Raw genomic sequence first — 19869 nt, 5'->3', positions numbered from 1 at the left:
ATCCATTTCTCATTATCATCCCATTTTATAGATGCAAATATTAAGCAGACGGCAAATGTGAGACTCATACCCCAACAACCTGGCTCCCAAGCCTTTCCTACTCAACAGGACAGTATAGTGCATCACTATCAATGTTATTAAATTAAGGATAAGGCTGACCTATCGCAACGTAAGATATGTTAGGAGAGTGTGGGTTCCTTCTCAGTCTAATATAGGCCACAGTGAGGCTGGGAGAGCCAGATATTACCTATTGAAGGCTTCTGGTCCCGGTCAGTGAGTCCGGTGGGCATGGTCGCTGAAGATGTTCAGAGTTTTGGAGCAGCACAGAGAGGGTGGGAACGGAGGCTGCTCTCATTGCAATTAGAGGTTTGGTTTAGACCTGAGCATGGTGTGAAGACCCAGAACTAGGACATCTCTGTTTTCACATATATCACTCACGTGTTCATACACATGTGCATGTGTGCACACGTTTACTGAGTACTCACTATGGTGGGGCGCTCTTCTAAGCATCTTATAAGTATTCGCTTTTCAAACCTTTGTAACAGCCCTATGAGAAAACAGAAGCACAAAGAGATTAAGTACCTTAACCAAAGCCTCACAGGTAATAAGTACCTAGTCCGGGATCAAACAAAGGCAATCTAATTACCAAGACACAACCAATATATAAAAATCAAAAAGATTGTGATGTTTCAGGAGAAGGAAGAGGAGAGAAGAAAAAACTTTCAATGTCCAGCCAAAGATAGGCCTTGAGCTCCATATAGAAATAGCACTTAAATTTGCTGAAGAAAGCAGTTTCACTTTATACTGGCGTGAAAATGAGAGGGAGGTAGCAAGAAAGGACTGTGACTCCAAGGGTCAGGGATGGAGGAAGAGCCTCTCAACTAGCAGGAGAGTGAAACTGAAAACAATGCAAGAAAGAGTCTTGCATTGGGATCTTGGAAGATCCCACATGCCGCAGAGGAACTAAGCCCGTGCGCCACAACTACTGAGCCCATGTGCTACAACTACTGAAGCCCGCGTGCCTAGAGCCCGTGCTCCACAACAAGAGAAGCCTGCGCACCGCAATGAAGAGTAGCCCCTGCTCGCCACAACTAGAGAAAGCCCGTGTGCAGCAACGAAGACCAAACACAGCCAAAAATAAATAAATAAATTTATAAAAAACAAAAAACTAAAAACCTGGCAAGAGGGTGGAGACAGTTATGCGCAGAAGCTCCCAGAAATGATAGGAACGGGAATCCATGTGTGGCAGCAGGTTCACTTGCTACCTGATATTGGCACCTGTAGCATCTTTGGCATGTGGACAAGGGATTGCCAACCACAGACCTGAAGGATTGTTGTTTACCATTTACTGTGAATGTAGAGTATCATTGTTAAATATGGGTTGTTGCGAGGGGCCAAAAACAAATGAAAGGAGAATTGGAATGCTGTCCCACTGGGTGAAAATGTAGCTATGTTTTCCCAACCAGCGGGGAAGTGTCTTATACTTCCTGCTTTCTTGACAAACTTTGAAGAGCTTTGACTCATTTTGATCTTTTTTTAACCTGTGCTTCTCTTTGTTTGTTTCTAATTTTTGAAATCATGTTGGGCCAAAAGGAGAGATGCATCCTTGAGCACAGCGTGATTCAGTCAACAGAGTGCTGGCTTAGATTTGGGATATCTGGGTTCCCGTCCCAATTCCCCCACTAAATCACTATATGACCTTAGAAAAGTTGTTTTACTCCTCTGGTCTACAGTTTCCTCATCTATAAAATAAGAAGTCGAACTAGACAATCTTTAAGGTTCTTTCTTAATTTTCTGTCTGCTGGTTTCGTCACATTTCACTGGAATTTGGATTTTCACTTTTTCCAAAGGAATATAGAATAAGTTCCAGGCAGAGAAAATGAAATGGATTCTTAAAATAATTGAATATCTTGGTCTTTAAACATGGTAGGAACACAAGAGTAACGGCTGAATTAATAAATGAATTGAATATTTTAGTGCTCCAGGAAATAGGAATTCCATAAGGCTGGCTGGAACATAAGGTGAAATGCCCACTCTAAGAAAAGTTAAGTTTTATTAGCCTTCTTGGAGCTTGTTAAGAGTAACTTCACTGGGATAGGTTCTAGGACCTGGAATAAAACTTAAACATCCAATTCTGTATCTCTGTTGCCCACATTATAAATAATAATTTACTATCTAATATTTATTGAGCACATAAGTTTCAGGCATTGTGGTGAGATACATGCATTATTGTCTTGTCTAAGCTTTGTAACAATTCTATGAGTCTAGTACTTTTACTGAAGTCATTTTTAAAAAGAAGAAATGGAGGCATAGAGATGATAAGAACTTTCCTGTGGTTACAGGAAAGTGTATGACACAACCTAGGTTCTAATCCAGGTCAGCCTGACACCAAAGACCACACCCATAATCACTAAGCATACTTCCTCTCTGTAGCCAGGACTTTTGGAATCTTTTTCTGCCTATAGTTAAGGAAGACTCAGAAAAATCAGCCTGAATATTCTGAAAATCCATTTTAAGAAAAAGATAAAAATAGAGCTAACAGAGTTTCAGTTGATGTGTAATGAAAAAAATAGTAATACAAAAACCAGTTTTTTAACGGAGCAAAAATTCCTAGATACAGTAGAGACAAATGAACCCCACACAGTAGAACAAGTAAAAGCCACAAATGAACATGATGAGAGATGTATAGACTCTCTAATAATTAGAGAAATTAATTTTAAAGCATGAGATACCATTTTTTGCCCCTCAAGTGGACAAAAATAAAAAGATTGATACTTTCTAGCATGACTGAGCATGTGGGCAAATAGGAATTTCCTCACAGTCTTGGTGGAAATATAAATTGATTTCATGGTTATTTGGGAATATCTCTTCCGAAATTAAAATGTGCATACCTTTGATGCAGCAATTCCAATTCTGGGAACACATCCTATAGAAATATTCATATATATATGTAAAAAATATGTATGTGTAAATTTATTTTAAATTGAAACATTTGCAATAGCAAAATGTCACAAATAACCTAATATCCTTCAATAGTGGGGTTGTTAAATAAAACATTATAAATCTGTATTCTGGAATATTATGCAGCTATTATAATAAACAAGTTTTATCTATGTAATGTTTGGAAGATTCTAGTAAGTGAGAAAAAAGTCATATTGATATAGTACTTTCTCATTGCTATAGAGAAAAGCCTATGTGTGTGTGTACATGTGTTTGTATGTGTGTGCAGACATATATTAAGGTACAGGAAAATATTCAAAATGAGAAACATTAAAGGCTTAAAAAGATGACTCTCAAAATGGAAAGTGTACTACAAAAAATAATACTGCATTTTTAGAAAATTTTAAAGTAAACAAGGGTCAGTATTGCCATTTAAAAAAGGAAAAGAAAATGTTCATTTAGGTTTTACCTTATTCTGATCTCCTCTTGACCTTCTGGCTCTTAAATACATATCAGCACACATTTGCTCACACACTACAGTTGAACCCAGGACAAAATAAGCAAAGATTAATATCATTTAGGATTTTGTTAGACTGTTTTAAATTGTACCAAGTTATTTTTTTCAACATAATACAATTTTTTTTTTCTTGTTCAGGGAAGGAGTTCCCAACCAGTAAGCAATTAGCCATCAACTGGTGATTCAGAGACACAGGGTCCTCACACCTTGTGGATCTGTCACCATGTCCATGTTCCCAAGGTAGTCATGTGTGTTGGAAGGAGGAAAAGCATGGAGGCTATAGTGGGCCTGGCCTAAAAGTGATTGGCACTTCTGCTCACATCTCATTGGCTAAAACTTGGTCACATGGTCATACAAAACCACAAGGAAATCTGGGATATGTGGCCTATATATGTTATTTCCCAGGAATAATAGGAAACAGTTTTGTTAAACATCTAGCAGTCTCTGCCACAAGTAATCAGAGGCTCTGAGTTCCCTAGCTCTCTGGCTCTTCAGGACAACAGTGAAACTCGAGAGAACTGGTGGTACTAAGGGGTGGAATAGAGAGACTTGAGTCCCCTCCCAGACCCTCAGCAGCAGCACTCCCACTGATACATACGATGGATTTGTGTTCAATTTTATGTGAAATACAATCCAGATAAAGCTTCAAGACAAATCCTCTAGGCCCCACTACAGCAGAGCTATTCTGAACGGCTAACACTCCCCAGATCGCTTCCTGAGGGACCCAGCCAGTGTCAGCCCTGATCATCAAATCTCTAGATAGGAGGGGATCCCAGGGACCTGAGTTCAGGTATGTCATGATCAGTCTTTTTGCTTTGTTTTGCTTCCCCATCTATAAAATGATGATAAGATGCCACCCACCCTATCTGTCCCTGGTGGCGCAGTGGTTGAGAGTCCGCCTGCCAATGCAGGGGACATGGGTTCGTGCCCCGGTCTGGGAAGATCCCACATGCCGCGGAGCGGCTGGGCCCGTGAGCCATGGCCACTGAGCCTGCGCGTCCGGAGCCTGTGCTCCGCGGTGGGAGAGGCCACAGCAGTGAGAGGCCCGCGTACAGCGAAAAAAAAAAAAAAAACCCAATATGGATGTTCTTCTATATCTTACATAGAAAGTTTCTGAGTTACATTGAGACAAGCAAGTATAATGGAAGGAAGTGTGGATAATCTATATCTGTATGTGCTCATATGCACATAAAATAATTCTGGAGGGATACATAAGAAACCAAAGAGAGAAGCTGGAAACTGGGATGATGATGACAAGCAACAGCATAACTAGGCTGAAGCTTATAAAACTTTGGGCAGCTTCTTTAAGAAAAAGAATGTGAATTCATGACTATAAAATTAGTTCTGGCCTTGGAAGGGGCCCTTGGTAGGGGCTCTGAAGCTTAAGCGTCACCAACATTGTGGTAAATCTACCTCTTGGGACAAGCAGGGGAAAGAGAATGTGAATGAAAACTTTTGAATGTTAGACGTTTGAGCCATTTTTAACTACTAAAAATCTAATTTAACAAAATCTAATAAAACAATCTATATTCCCAGGGATTTTTTTTTAGTGGACCCAATAAAATTTCTAGAACATGATTCTGTAAGTTCCTGGAAGGTATGAATTTTTCCCTGAGCTCCCCATTACAGTGTTTTAGCTCCTTAAATATAAAGGACCTCGTTTTCTCAACTCCTCTGAAAAGAGCCATGACAGCCAGTGTTTCTTCCTTTATTTTCCTTTATTTTCATTGGGGATTTAGAGTTGCTTTGCTACTTCAAATAAGACGGGATCCCTTGGGACATGGTTAAAACCCAAATCTGAGGACACAGAGCCTAAAAGAAATAATCCTAAAGTGAGAGAAAATTGGATCCTAAGTGTATGGCATTATTCTGAAAATAAGAAAGCTGCCACTGATTGAGAGCTGCTGACTCAGCCATCAAGATTTAGAATCTATGAGAAACCTTTTGTTACTTGTAAATTGTGTGTTCCAAGCATGATTTAGAGCCAAGAACACATTTCAAGATTGATTTTTGCAAAGACGACTACTCTTTCCAGAACAAAAAGGCTTGTGACCTAAAGTGTTTATTTCCACAAGATGGCGCTATAGCTTCTGCCAAGCAGAAAACTCACATTTCCTTCAGAAACGAGAAATCCTAAATACGTTTTGACTGGGGACCAAATTTGTGGAAGATTCTTTCAAAGAAGTACTTTGTGCAAAAACGTGCTGGGGGAGGTTGATGTGGGCCACGAGGGTGAAGGTTATTTCAGGTGATAATGGTTCCACTACCTCCACACATACCCGAGTTGATGTCTCAAGGCTTCACGCTCACCCTGCTGCCCACTCCTTCTCCAAAATGTTGCTTTTACCACTGTCAGGCACGTGTCAGGAATGGAAGCTGGGTGTTCAGGAGCGGCGCAGAGTATCAGCCATCATGGGAATGTATCTCCCACACCCGCCCACACTTTCTACCCAGGGGCAGCTCACCTCTTCAGGGGAGCCTTTCCTTACCACTTTAATCACACTTTCCTTTAACTTTCCCTGGCATCGATGTTTACCTCTCTTTAGGCTTATCAGAGCCTGCTTTAGAATGTTATCATTTGCATCTACATTTTCCAAATTCTTCAGGGACAGAGTCCATGTCATCATTGCCATTTTATGCCCCACAACAATGAGCACCCTCCCTTGAATTTATGCAGTCATGATATCACGAACACAGACAATCTAAAGTAAGTGCTCAGTAACCTTGGTAGCCTGAGCTATCAAGAGGATGCTAAGCCCACTTGGCCACTACCTAGGAGCTAGGGGTCTGATCTTTTAGATCACAACCTCTCTGGAACTCTTTGAACATCAAAAAAGGATAGGATTGAACTGTCCTCCTAACTCTTAAATATTTTGCTTCTATGTCTTTAATGGCTCCAGTAGCCCTGTCTTGAGGGAGCCATGGAAGCAGGAATATTTTGTATCATAAGGAACTAGAACGATGTTTCTGCTGAAGTGAATGGCATCTCTCTCTCTCTCTCTCTGTGCATCTTTATTCTTGTCTCCGTTTTTCTGTCTCCTATTCTGTGCCTTGGCAATCAAAACTGTGACACGGCAATACATGACTGGTCACCCCCTCTCCCTTTGCTGCCACGACCTCTCGGGGCACGGTGACACCAGGGTACTACGGGCCTGCTCTTAGGAGTAGGATAGAAAACCTGCTGTGCAGCTGTGGGGGTTGTGGCTACATTTGGGAGAAGAATGGGACAATGTGGATTAGGGTGGAAGAGGTACACTTGTACCTAAGGACAATCCCTGGGGACTTTGAGAGGGGGAACAAGATACTTCCAGAATTAGACATCAAGGGCTTGAGATTAGGAATAAGGCCAATGACTTTCTACTAGCACAAGGGAAAGACAGTGTTTAACTAATAAGATCATCTCTGTGTTCAAAATAACCAGCACATGGTTATCAGTTTTTGCCTTTTATCATGGCCATCAGAAGGAGAGGCAATACACAAAGACCCAACTTTTTCTTTCAATAATATGATGAGATTTTAGTCTAAAAAAGACAAAATGCACGCACACAGAAGACATAATGCACTTTTCCAGCTTCTCCTAAATAAGAGGAAAAAAATACATATATATATATAAATGATAGAAGAAATATTTGATTTTAAGCCCCCATCAGAGGAATTCTTGGGACCCTAACTCCCTCTTCCTGCTAATGTAAGAGCTGGTATAAACATTTATGTATATATCAGTATGTATCTCTGTATGTATACTTCTCATACCAAAAAGAATATAATATGGCTCATAAATATATATTTGCACATACATATGCACACATAAGATAAAATTAAAGGAGAATGGAAGAAGAAAATAGGGCAAAAGGAAAATAAAAATAGAAGGGATAAGGGTTCACACAAAAAAATGACTAGACCTTCCAAATTTATTCTGATTGGAAAAAGTGAAAATCATAAGATTGATAGCACAGCAGCATTTATGTAAATTAAGTTAAAAATATGCCCATGCAAACAATACAGAGGTTTTTTTTTAAATGAGCAAAACAAAGGAGGAAACTTGAACAAACCAAAGGAACCAGAGACCACAGTGTGCCATGAAGATTGTAATCAGTCCAACTTTCTGCACCTGCCCTCCTCAAGTGACAATTAAGCAGGTAAATTATAATAAAACCTAGGAAGTGCCATCATGGAGATTAGCTCCAAATGGTGAGGAAGTCTGGACTAGAGAAGCGGGACGGCTTCACCAAGGAAGTAACCTCACTGTTGGATGTTGAAGGCTGTGTAAAAGTTTGCAGAAAGTAGGAACAGGGAAAGTGTAAGCTAAGGGCAATGGAAAAGCAGAGGTTTCTAAATACAGTCAAAAGATAAGAAGGGAAAGATTACAGATAATTTATTATATTCTTAAGTGATCATTTTGAGATGCACATTTAGCCCTGTCACCTCCCTGCTTTAGATCCTTCAATGGCTTCCCTTGCCCTCAGGATAAAGACTGAAATCTTTAATGTGGTCCCCGAGGCCCCCATAATTTCTGGTCTCCACTCACAGCATCAGTTTCATTTTGTGCCTATGTCCCTCCCTCCACCCTGACCCCTAGATCTGAAACACTCTAGCTTTCGTTCAGTTCCTGAAATGAGCCCATGACCTTCCCGCCTCAGGGTTTTCAAATCCTTTACCTCCTCCTGAAACCCTATTTCCCATCCTCTTTTCCTAGTTCATTTGTATTCATCCTTCAGAGTTCAGCTGAAATATTACTTCCAAACTATTGATTTCTCCAGCTCTCCAGATAAAGTTATTCTCTTAGGTTAAACATATATACTTTTTGTACCCATTAAGATTATAATAACGTAATTATTAAGTAATCACTTGTCTAGTGTTTATGTGTTGTCGTAATATAAGCTGACATTATAAGGACCACGTGGACCACGATATCCCCAGCCTCTCATTCAATGCCTTTCACATAATGGGAACACAAGAAATGTATGTTGGATGACTGAATGAATGAAACAATTGAGTGAGAGTGCCTTACTTGGGTTGGGCAGGGGTGATTCTGCTTCTAGACAGCTACAGGAGATGATAAAATCTAAATAAGAGTTGAGGTCCAGTTAAGGAAGCACTGATCCCGCTCTTTCTATCAGGGGTCCACACAACAGGATGCTCAGTGGATCTATTGGGAGAATGGGATGAAAATATTAGAACTTTTCATTATATTTGTTTTCATCTCATTATTATAAATGTCTGTTTCACATTAATATAAAGAAGTACATGTATATTGTTTACAAATGAATAAAACACATATTGGGGATACTTGTTGAAATATTTTGATTGATAGAAAGTCAGATAAAAACTGTTTTGAAGCCATTGCTGTAGATCAGAGAGTCTCCATTATCATCATTCATCCAAACCAGCAAGGAGCCATTTTCCAATAGTTCCGCTTGAACCTGTGCCATTGAAACTCCATAGATTTGGGGCAACAGTCAATTCATAAAACTTATTGGGTGATTATGATAAAAGCCTCTGGTGAAGAACCATTGCTTTTATATCAAGAGTCCCAAATCTGGCTTCTCATCATAATGACGTGGGACACTTAAAAACAAACCAACGAATAATAACAAAGAAAAAAAATCTTCCCTAAATATTTTGCTGATTTGCCAGGTTTGGGAACCACTGCGATAGAGCCAGAACTCCACTAAATGGGCTTCATTGGTTTTAGTCTCTTTGCCAACAGAGATCATCACCATCTTTATCTCCATCCTTATCTTCCAAGATTTGGGGATGGGAGAACTTCTGAAACAACCCCAGATGAAACACTCAAAAAAAGTAAGACAATACGAATAATGGCACTTCCAGGGACTTCTTACTGCAATACGGGATAGGATCCTGCTGTCACCTGATAACTGTTGGCACTCTCCAAGGCTGTAACCATTCTGTGGAAAGATGTGGTCACTCTCAGACACTATTTCCCAGACGTTTTGAAGAGGTTTAATTGAATAAGATGCAGAGGCATATATATTTTCCTATGATATATGTGCCCAAGTTAAAAATATACCTATAGGAGAAATTTCAAGAACTATGAGCCTCCAGAGACCTGGGGAGAGTGAGAAGTCAGGCCATGAAACGTCTTGAAGGCCATACATGCTACTGAGTTTGGACTTTATGCTTCCAGAGATGCGTCTCCTCTAAAGGATTTTGTTCAGTTTTATTGAGGATAATTGACAAATAAAAATTGTATATATTTAAGGTGTACAACTTGATGTTTCAATATACATATACACTATGAAATGATCACCACAATCAAGCTAATTAACATCCATCACCTTACATAGTTACCACTTCTTTTTTCTGTTTTTGTCTCTGCCATTTCTTTACCATACTTCCTGTTAAGCCCACTGTCTGTTCTTCCCTGAAGCTTATGCTTCTGTTTTTGCATATTCCATTCCCACTGCTGGTATGCCTTAACTCTAGCCTCCTCTCCACCATGTAACAGTGTACTTTTTAAAGGCAAGTCGACTCAAACATCACCTTATCCTTGAAGGCTTCTCTTGCTCCCCAAGCAGTGCTCTCTCTTTCACGCGTCACACTTTGTGTAGATATCAGCATAACACCCATCACACTCTATTATTTGCTACTTGTTTCTCTCCTCCATTGGATTGAGAGCTCTTTGGGGGCAGGGAGTTGGTTTTTGTATATTGACTTCTAAAAATGGCTATGAAGTAAACGAATGAAAAGAAGAATGAGGCAATTACTATTTATACGTTGAACAGCATTACATTTAGGCTGGCACCAATGTACAAAGGTTGAGAAAAGAAATAAAGGGAAACCGAGGAAAGAAAGGGAAACCAAGGATGAGAAAGAAAAACATGTTCAGCAGAATAGAACGGGATAGTTAAGAACCACACTGGCCAAGTCAGGGTGGATTTAAAGGAGAAAGACAGACCATGGTTGGCCAAGTTAAGAAAAGAACTGAGTTCAAAATCACTTCAGAAAGGTTCAAAGGTGGGTCACGGGATCAGGTAAAAAGCAGAATCAGAAAGGCCAGAGTACTATTCAAAGAACTAGTGCTGGATCCGCTGAGGGTCAGTTAGCCAAGTGGGAGGCCACACAGCCAATAACATGGGATGGTGGCATCTGGTCAGGGCAGTGACAGCCCCAGGGAGAACTCTGATGAGTCCCTGCTTCAAAGATGGTCACTGTAATCCCTTTGCTCCCAATACCTAGAACTACAGAGGACAGTTCTCTGTCCTTTCTCCATCACGGCTGGATCTCAAAGGCACTGTCTGCAATTAACATGTCCCCCCAAACGAGAACCTTTTACTTTTTCCCCCCACTGAATACAGCTCTCATTTTAAAATAACTTTACTTTGAATTGGTTTACCTTTCCCATCTCTTATCACCTTGATATTGTAAATTTATTCATTCAACATACAGAACTATCAGGCACTGTTACGAAAGGAAACCATACCGATCACCTTCTACACTTGTACTAAGGTGATTCTATACATTACCTTGCTGACTCACCACAACGACCCAGTGAGGCAGGGATTATTAAATATTATCCCCACTTAAGACAGTAGGATAATGAAGCCTGGAAAGATGAAGATGAAGCACAGGAAGTTAATATGCCAAATTTTTGCATTAAGTAAGTGGTGAGGGTGGGATTCAAATTGACCCAAAGCACCCCATCTGAATCTAAATCCCATCCTCTTTCTACTGTATCATTCTCTCTCCTCTCTGGTCTTTATAGAGGAAATGGCCCAAATAAGATATCAAGATCTTGGTATAGGATGACAGGCCTGATTCAGAAGCCCACTCATCAAGGGCAAGCATCAAGAAATGGAAAGGAAGAAAGAAGAGAACGCCAGTGTGCAAAGTGAAGGCAAGAGAAGGCTGGGGCGCTAGACGGTTCGCACATGCAAACACCCTGCAGACAGGGGTGCTCCGTGGGAAGGATCAACTCCCTAAGTGGTAAGTTTTAACTCTCCTACATGTCACTACTAGTTGAAAAGTCAGGTCGAGCCTTGTATGCCTAACTCTCAATGACCCCAAGATCGTTGAATCAGGGGCGGTGACTTAAGAAAACAAAAACGGTGATAGGTCAGAGCTGGCAGAACGAGAGGAGCTCAAGTCTATGAGACGTCACGTCCAGAGAAAACAAAGGGCTGGAGGGAGAACCAAGGGAAGCCACAGTGGAGCAGAAAGGATAGCCAGCGTGGTTTAGAAGGCAGTTCCGGCACCTGTGACCACAGTACCCACTCCCAGGAGGCAGTATGAAACAGCAGAGATCGGTCACTTCTGCCCAAAGGTCAGGAGTTTGCTTACTTTGCTCAGCCATTAGAAGTCAAGGGCTCTCTCACACCCTGGACTGAATTCTCTCTGGCAACTGAGAAATAGACAGTTCTAGCTTAAAGTTTTGACTTTCTGCACTCCCCAGCCTTATCCTCTTGCTGAGCTAATGGCATGTGTGAGGGCTGTCCTTATGTACCTGAACTCCTACTTCTGGTTTTCCCCATGGCTTCCCACGCCTTACGTAGCAGCTCAGAGTAGGCTAAAGGCTGCTGGACTATTGAAGGCTTAACCCCTTGGAGTGCTATAGCCAAAGCAGCGCATTCTTTGAATATAGAGTTGCTTCGGGACCCTATTGGAAAGGAAACCATTCTGCCTTAATGACATTCTACGCTAAAGCCCCCTTCCAAGTACTCTTAGGCCTACGCAGCTGGGATCAGCGCAGCAGCCAATGGGCACAGTAATCTGGAAATGGTCTCACCGAATAGCTGTTTGGGCTTATAGATCATGGCAGTCCTAAGAGCAAAACAGCCAGAAAGCCCGTTAAGAGTCTACTTGACTGGAGTAACGAGTGAGGCTGGGGGCTGATCTAAGTGAAATGAACATACCAGAAATCTCTGTCCCCTACGTGAGGGATTCTTACTCTGTGTGTGTGTGTGTGTGTGTGTGTGCGTGTGCGTGTGCGTGTGCGTGTGTGTGTGTCTGCAGCGTAGAATATCTTGGCATTCTTTGAAGTCTACAGAGAGGCATAAAGATTGACCCACTCAGGAAAAAAAAAAAAAAGATTGACCCACTCAGCCTTGGACTCAGAGACCAAGAGAACATAAGGTTTCCCTGAAAATATCAGAAAAAGATATATATATAGGCGTGAGAAAACACACAGGCCTGAGACATAGGCTTAGATACTTACGTACAGACACACACAAGTCCTGGGGAGAATGCAGGAGGAACACACACCTTGGGAGACATGAACTCAGATAATGCATGGAGGAAAGACCTGGACATGCTGTTTTAGAGATGCACGTTCCCAGGCCCTAAGAGACGCCCTCTTAGGGAGTCAGAGGGAGGAAGGAGAAGAGGGAGGGGCCGGCGCAGGGAGAAAGGCGGAGAGGGAGCAGGATACACCCTTCCTCATAAAGGGAGAGACAGGTAGCCGTCAAGGTAGAGACATTAACATGGAGGCCTGATGATGCCCATGCAAATACAGACGGACACAGAAACTCAGAAGTTCAGAGACACAGACTGGCCAAGAGATGAACATCAACAGGGGAAAGATCGGCATGGGTCCGGCTCAGGTAAAGACCTGAAGAAATACTGGGGAGAAGAAACACCCAGGCAGGTGTGAGAGACCTAGCCGGGCCCAGGAGAGGCCCCGCTCTCCGCTCTCCTAGTCCCACGCCCTCGGGTGGCCCCCGCCGGCCGCTGTCCCGCCAGCCCCGGGCTCCCCTCCCGGCCCGGCCGGCACTTCCCAGCTCTGACGCGGGCGCTCCCTTCACACCAATGAGGCTGCGGCGCGGAGGGGCCCCGGCCCTCCTCCAGGAAGGTGTGTCCCTGGTTTCCTCACCTGAAACTTCCGAAGAGAACCAGATCCCTCCCTCCCGGCCGGGCGGGGCGGCTGGGCTGCCGGGGCCTGCGCTGGGGACTGCCGGCCGGCGCCGGGGACCCGAGGGGACTCTTGGGCCAGGACAGCATGTGACACTTCCCAGGTGGGTGCCCTCCTCCCCCGCAGCTCCCGTCTCCGGGCGGGCGGCTGTCGAGCCCCGGCGGAGGTCAGGGAGTGGCGGGAAGCGCCGGAATCTAGGCCTTCACCTTGGGGCCAGCCCCGGCTGGGTCCGGGGACGACGCAGGCTCCGGAAAGGGGGGGGCTGGGCAGATAGGCAGAGCTCGGGGTGTAGGACCGAGTACCTTGGTCTGGAAGAGGAGGGAAGCTGGACGAAAGGTTCTTGCCTGGAAAAATTTGCTTCCGGCCTGGTCTCCGCCTTGCAAATGGGCACCCTGCCCCTAGGTGTTCCGCGGGCCGGTAATGAGGGCTCTTTCTTCTAAGTCTAGGCCCTGGGGAAAGCTAACCCCTATAATAAGGAATAACTGAGATTCCCTTTGTGGACCTACTCCGTCCCTGGAGATGTTTTGTTGTCTCCTGTTTTCTTAACCAGGCCTGGGCCTTCCTTCCCTTATTTTCCTATGAGTTCGCATACTGTGTATGTCTAAGTACATAGCTCTTCCCTGTTAGCCGAGGTGCTTTAACCTGTAAACAACCGCTCCTGCCCTGCCCTCCACCCGGTTTCCCCACATATGGGGAGTGCTTCCAAAGCTTCATGTTGATCACAACATTGCATTCAGAACTTGGGGAAGTGGGAAGAGAGCTATTCAGAGTTGGGGTGCTAGAGCACCCTGCTGAGGTCTAGTATTGAGCATTATTCATAACCTCCCTCCAGCAAGACTGTCCTAGGAGAGCCCATCCCGGTGGGTGCCCCTGGATTCTCAGATCTCAGCCCCTGCTCTCCTTCCTGGATCTGGGATTCCCAAGACAGATTTGCCCTCCTGTCTCCCAAGGAGTGAGGAGTGAACTCTGGCTGGGACTCTTGACAGACAAGGGAGGGAGAGTGACTTTCTTTTGTAGCTTCTTCCCCATTTGCTCCCGCACTGCAGTCCTGGGTCTTGCATCCTTGGCTACCCCAGAAATCTCAGCTCCTGGCTAAACAGCTCCTAATGTGGCCCTTTGTTCAGACTTCCTGGTTTATCTACACCTGGGCGCCGGCAAAATGGGGGTCATTTGTTAACCAGTCTGTGGGCCTGAAACTGGAGCCATGTCCGTTGAGGGGATTCTTGGGGGGCTGGGGAGGGGAAAGGATGTGGGGTGTCAATTCTGAGTGAGACTGTCCAGCAGAGGGAAGGTCTGTCATTGTCTTGCTGGGAAAGAGAGAGAAGTCAGGAGGTGGGGGAAGGAATCCCTCTTATCAAAAGGATACAGTGATTCTAAATATAGTCAAGAGTCTTTATAGATTAGGGGTCCCTAGAGCGTATGGCTGTCCACAACGTGGTCTCTCCGGGGTTGCCTGTGGCTGCATTAAGCGCGGTGTGTGTGGGATAGACAGGAACATGTCATTCATGGTGTCTGGTGTGGTCAGTCACTATGTGGTATGACAAGAACAGGATCAGTGTTACTCAAGTGTCACTCAAGCGGTGTAAACCCAAACAGATGATTTACAGAATCTGGTGTAGACAGGGGTGAGTCACTCACCATGTCTGTGGAGTAAACAGGAGCTGGTCATGTGTAGTGTCTACAAGGTGGACCAGAACAAGGTGACCGTCAGGGTCTATGTTAAGGACACACACAGGTCACTCACTCTCACATCTGTGTGGGTGGCACCAGGGCCACAGTTGGGCTTGTGGGGTATATTTCAGCATTGCCACTAATGATGGTCTGTGTGAGCCCATCAGGGCTACAAGGCAGTGGATGATGTGATATTTTCAGACATTAGGGGTAGATAGAGGTGTTTATTACAGCTTTCACTTGGATGATGGGGCTTTCCGAAAATGGGTAGAACACAGGTCTTAGCAGTTAGCGGTCCAGAAAGCTACTCTTATTTTGATGTCTTTGTAGCACTGAGGGCAATAATGTGAAACAGTGAATGGTGGCATCCATCTATGTGGTGATCTTATGTTTGAAATCAAAATGAGAACATTTCTTTTGATTTGGTGGGTATTTTCCTAAAATAGCATATAGGCGATACAGTGTAAATGCAGAAGTATTGTAACCTCAGGAGTATCTCAGTGATTTGTGGTGTAGGTCAGAATATTTGAAACTGACGCTGCTAGACAATCCAGGAAGCATGGTCCTCAAAAGTACACGTGGCACTTGACACTGGATTGAAGGAGAAGCAGTGTAATGGGGGTGGGAGATAAGGAGGAGGGATATCTTGGAAATACAAACTGATGTCTGGTGACTGGAAATGGACAAGAGCTAAGGTACTGGGGGCTCTAAGGGGACTATTGAATTCTGTCACACGCTGTGTCAATGGGGTGACTTGGAGCTTTGTCTTGAAAGAAGTCGCATGTGAACAGGGGCAGCAGATGCAAAAATGACCCTGGTCTGGAGGGAGGCCAGATCACCATGGTGCCATGCTCTGTCTTTGCCTGTGCTCAGGTAAAAATGATTATTCACCCCCAGTGCAGAAGGCGATGAGGAAGTGACTCTTACATAGTGGGAAGTGCAAAACAAATCTCTCTCCTGATGCCCTTATGTGAGCAAAACCATGTTTTACAGATTTCCTTTAGCTTTGTCATGTTCTAGACTCGTAATGCTTGATTGTCATAGGATTATAGGACAGGTCCAAGTGTAGGGACATGGGGGCTGAGCCGGTGGCCACCAGTATTTCCAAAAGGGTAAAGATAATGTTAGAAGTAGTGTCAGTGGGGTTGCAGGAGACAGACACACATTGTGTCACTAGAGTGGAACTGAAGATGTTCGTGTAGCACATGCTGTCTGTAGATGTAACCTGAATATAGCAGAAATACGCTTGTGTGTTTAGAGGCTGCTCGTTTTGAGGACATGAGAGTGTCTATGAGTATAGGGCCGGGACAGTACACGTGCCAGGGAGGGGAGGCTACAGGTTTAATCACAAGGTCTCCTTAGGCAGGTGGGAGCCAAGTTTCAGAAAGTGTTTACGGTGAGCAAGTATATTATTTAACATGTGGCTGGGAAAACAGGGTCACGCCACAGCAGCACCATCTGTAGTGATTATAGTGTTTTGTACTTAGGGCTGGATGTAGGGGCCACATCACACACTGTGTCAATTAACTGGAAAAAGACGTAAAAGCCCTTCTACACATTACGCTTGTGTTAGGGCCCTTTACCCCATAGAGATGGTTATCTGTGTCTATGAGGTGACCAGGAGCTCGTCACGTACTACAGCTGCAGGGTGGCTAGGGAAGTACCCATGTGGTGATGTCATGCTCTCCTGCGTAGAACCTGCAAGAGTGGTTTATTTTTATTTTATTTATTTATTTGTATTTATTTTGGCTGCGTTGGGTCTTCACTGCTGCGCACAGGCTTTCTCCAGTTGCGGTGAGCAGGGGCCACCCTTTGCTGCGGTGCACAGGCTTCTCATTGCAGGGGCTACTCTTGTTGTGGAGCACGGGCTCTAGGTGTGTAGGCTTCAGTAGTTGCGGCATGTGGGCTTCAGTGGTTATGGCACGTGGGCTCAGTAGTTGCGGCTCCTGGGCTGTAGAGCGCAGGCTCAGTAGTTGCAGCACACGGGCTCAGTTGCTCCGCAGCGTGTGGGATCCTCCTGGCCCAGGGCTCAAACCCATGTCCCCTGCACTGGCAGGGGACTCCCAACTACTGCGCCACCAGGGAAGCCCCTGCAAGGGCGGTTTAGCGTGTGTGTGTGTATGCATGTTTATGCGAGCGTGCATGCAGGCATTTGGGGCAGTGGGTTTCTGCTTTAAGCCTAGACTAGACAGGAAAGGTGTGAGTCCAGGTGCAGCTGTGAGTTCTATAAGCCCCCAGGGTCTTCTCTGTACTAGTGACCGGCCAGCTTTCTAACAGCTGGACTTCTGGTTGCTTATGGTAGACCGAAGTGAGAAGGCCCTGGTTTGAGTTCACCTGTACATTTGCTTAGGAAACTTGAGCAAGTGTGTAGGTTATCTGAGTTCAGTTTCCTCATCTGTAAATTAGGCGAAGTTTTCTATGTGTCTCTAAAAGTCCTTCCAGCTCAGAAATCCTGTATTTCTCTCCTACACTTTCTCTCTTTCTCTCTCTCCAACAATACTTACAATCCCTGACATTTCTATTACCATCAGTGTTAACAATGCACTTTTTAATTTTTTACGTTGTCGTGTTTAATCTTTATTAGAAGTCCTTGGAAAGTGAGTGTATTATCCCCTTTCTAAAGGTAAGAAAATGAATATTCAAGTAAATTACATGATTTCTACAACTGTGTGAAAATTATCAGGATGCAAGAAAAAGTAGAACTAAAAGCTGGACAACACTCTTTTAACTCTGTGTTCTTCCTTTCTTCATTTATCCATGCAGTGAATCTTTGTTGAGGGACAGGTAAGCCCCAGGCAGAGGGAGTTGAGCAGTTAAATATGGCAGTGTCTGTGTTCTCGTGAAGTTCATGGCTTAACCTAGAAAATAGACGCGAAATTTGTAACTACAAGTGCAATGAGTTTGAGAAGAAGTAAAGGGTTCTCTGAGCAGGAGAGTAGGGTTCCAAGTAGAGAAGCAGCACATGTGAAGGCCTACAGGTGAGAGAGGGAGGTGCGCCGAGGGGACTGAAAACCGACAGGTGTTGACAGGTGATGAGTCTGCTGGAGAGGAAGGCAGAGGCCAGGTTGTGGAGGGCATGTAACCCACAATGGATATTTGGGTTTCATCCCAATGGCAGCAGGAGGCTACTGAAGCATTTAAACTAGAAGTGGGGCTTTTAAGGATCATTCAGGTGCTGGGGCGAGAATGCCTTGGAAATAGGGGAAGAGAAGCCGTGTGGAGGCCAGCGGCCAGCTGTGCCCCATGTGCAGTGGCCTGGGTACGAAAGGGCAGCAGGGTGGACCAGGCTGTAGCAGCGGAGATGGAGAGAAGTGGACAGACTTGAAGGATACTCAGGAGGCGGGGTCCATAGGACTTGGTGACTGATTAGATATGGGGAATGCGGGCCAGGAGGGAAATAAGAATTTTATTCTGTGATGGAAAAATATTTATTGAGTGCTTAGCATGGGCCAGGTATTGTGTATTAGGTGCAGACAGTTGAGCAAGACAGATATTGTTCTTGATCTCGTGAAGCTTACCGCCTCTTGTTTGAGATACATGGTAAATCAAAATACGCACGTAACTATATAATTATAATTGTATAAATGCTACAAAGAGGAAGTAAAGAGAACTCTGGTTGATAAGTGCTACAAAGAGGAGCACAGTAACCCAGGTAGAGGATTGGGGAACACTTAAGGGGTTACATCAGGAAAATGTCTCACAAATAACAAGAAAGAGTACTTCTAATGTCAATTTTGTGTCCAGTGTAGTGTCATGCTGGCAAGAACCACCAAAATAAGCATCCCTAGAGTCTTGTTTGGAGTTAACAAGTTAAGGTTGTAGGAGAGATGGGCAGGGTGGTGCTACTGAAGCCCAGCTAGAGGTAGGTGAGATGTGAGGATATGAAGACCGCAGATGTGAAGAATTCCACTTACACACTGGAAAGACGAGAAAGACATGAACATGCTTAAATTCTGGTGGGATGCTTCCAACAAAGAAGGTGAAGGTATGAAAGAATGAGATAATCCATGGCATCAGGTCCTGAAAAGGCAGGCTAAAGAAGGTGGCACTTAGAGAGGAGGGATGCTCTTGCATTGTCAGAGGGGGAAGTGTGGGTCTCTCTGAATTGCAAGAAACTGAAGCAGTTCCTCTCCGCTGGTTTGTAAATTCTTTGCAAGGTGAGAAAGAGAGGTGGAAGGTCAGTAACGTGGGCAGTAATGAGAAGAGTTCACGTGGTCGGTGGAGAGAAGGGGAGAGTAAGATAGTGAGGGGTACACAGTTTGATGGCCCCCATTGAAGTAGGTGCCCATTGCATCTGCTCTGGTTCTCATCTAGCAAGTCTAGTTATCATTCCGCTTTCCAACAGCTGCCTCTATAATTGAAAAACAATTTTTTTGTTAATTAGTTACAGGCTCTGCCAGACACTGTGGAAAATAAGATGAGTGAAATCCAGACCCTCTGTAAAGATTACACGACGCTGTAGTACCTCAGATGCTGGCCGTAATGGCCAGACCTGTTTTAATCCCCTCTGCAGCTTAGGTGGAGGATACCCCTCCAGACACTGCTTCTCTGGACTCTTAGATCTAGGGTGTGTCACTCACAGTGTCTGGGAGTTATATGGAACTGAGTCGCTCTTGGTGCCCAGAGAGCAGACAGGGAGACACTACGACATAATACAATCTAGAGGGTAATGACCACTGGGAATGCTTGGTACCCTTTGACAACGGTCTTGTGCCCTAATGTAACTGTTTATCATCTGTCTCTCCCACGAGACTGCAGGCTCCATGAGGACACAGTCTTTGTTTGCCTTGTTCACTACCGAGAGGGTCACTTGGTAAATATTTATTAAAGGAATAAATCAGTGACAAGTTTTATACAGGCTATTGCTTATTTT

The sequence above is a fragment of the Delphinapterus leucas genome, chromosome 9 (genome assembly GCF_059928025.1).
Source record: "Delphinapterus leucas isolate spDelLeu-1000000601 "Yukka" chromosome 9, BTC_Dleu_Yukka2, whole genome shotgun sequence".
NCBI lineage: Eukaryota > Metazoa > Chordata > Mammalia > Artiodactyla > Monodontidae > Delphinapterus > Delphinapterus leucas.
This window is presented reverse-complemented; position numbering follows the sequence as displayed.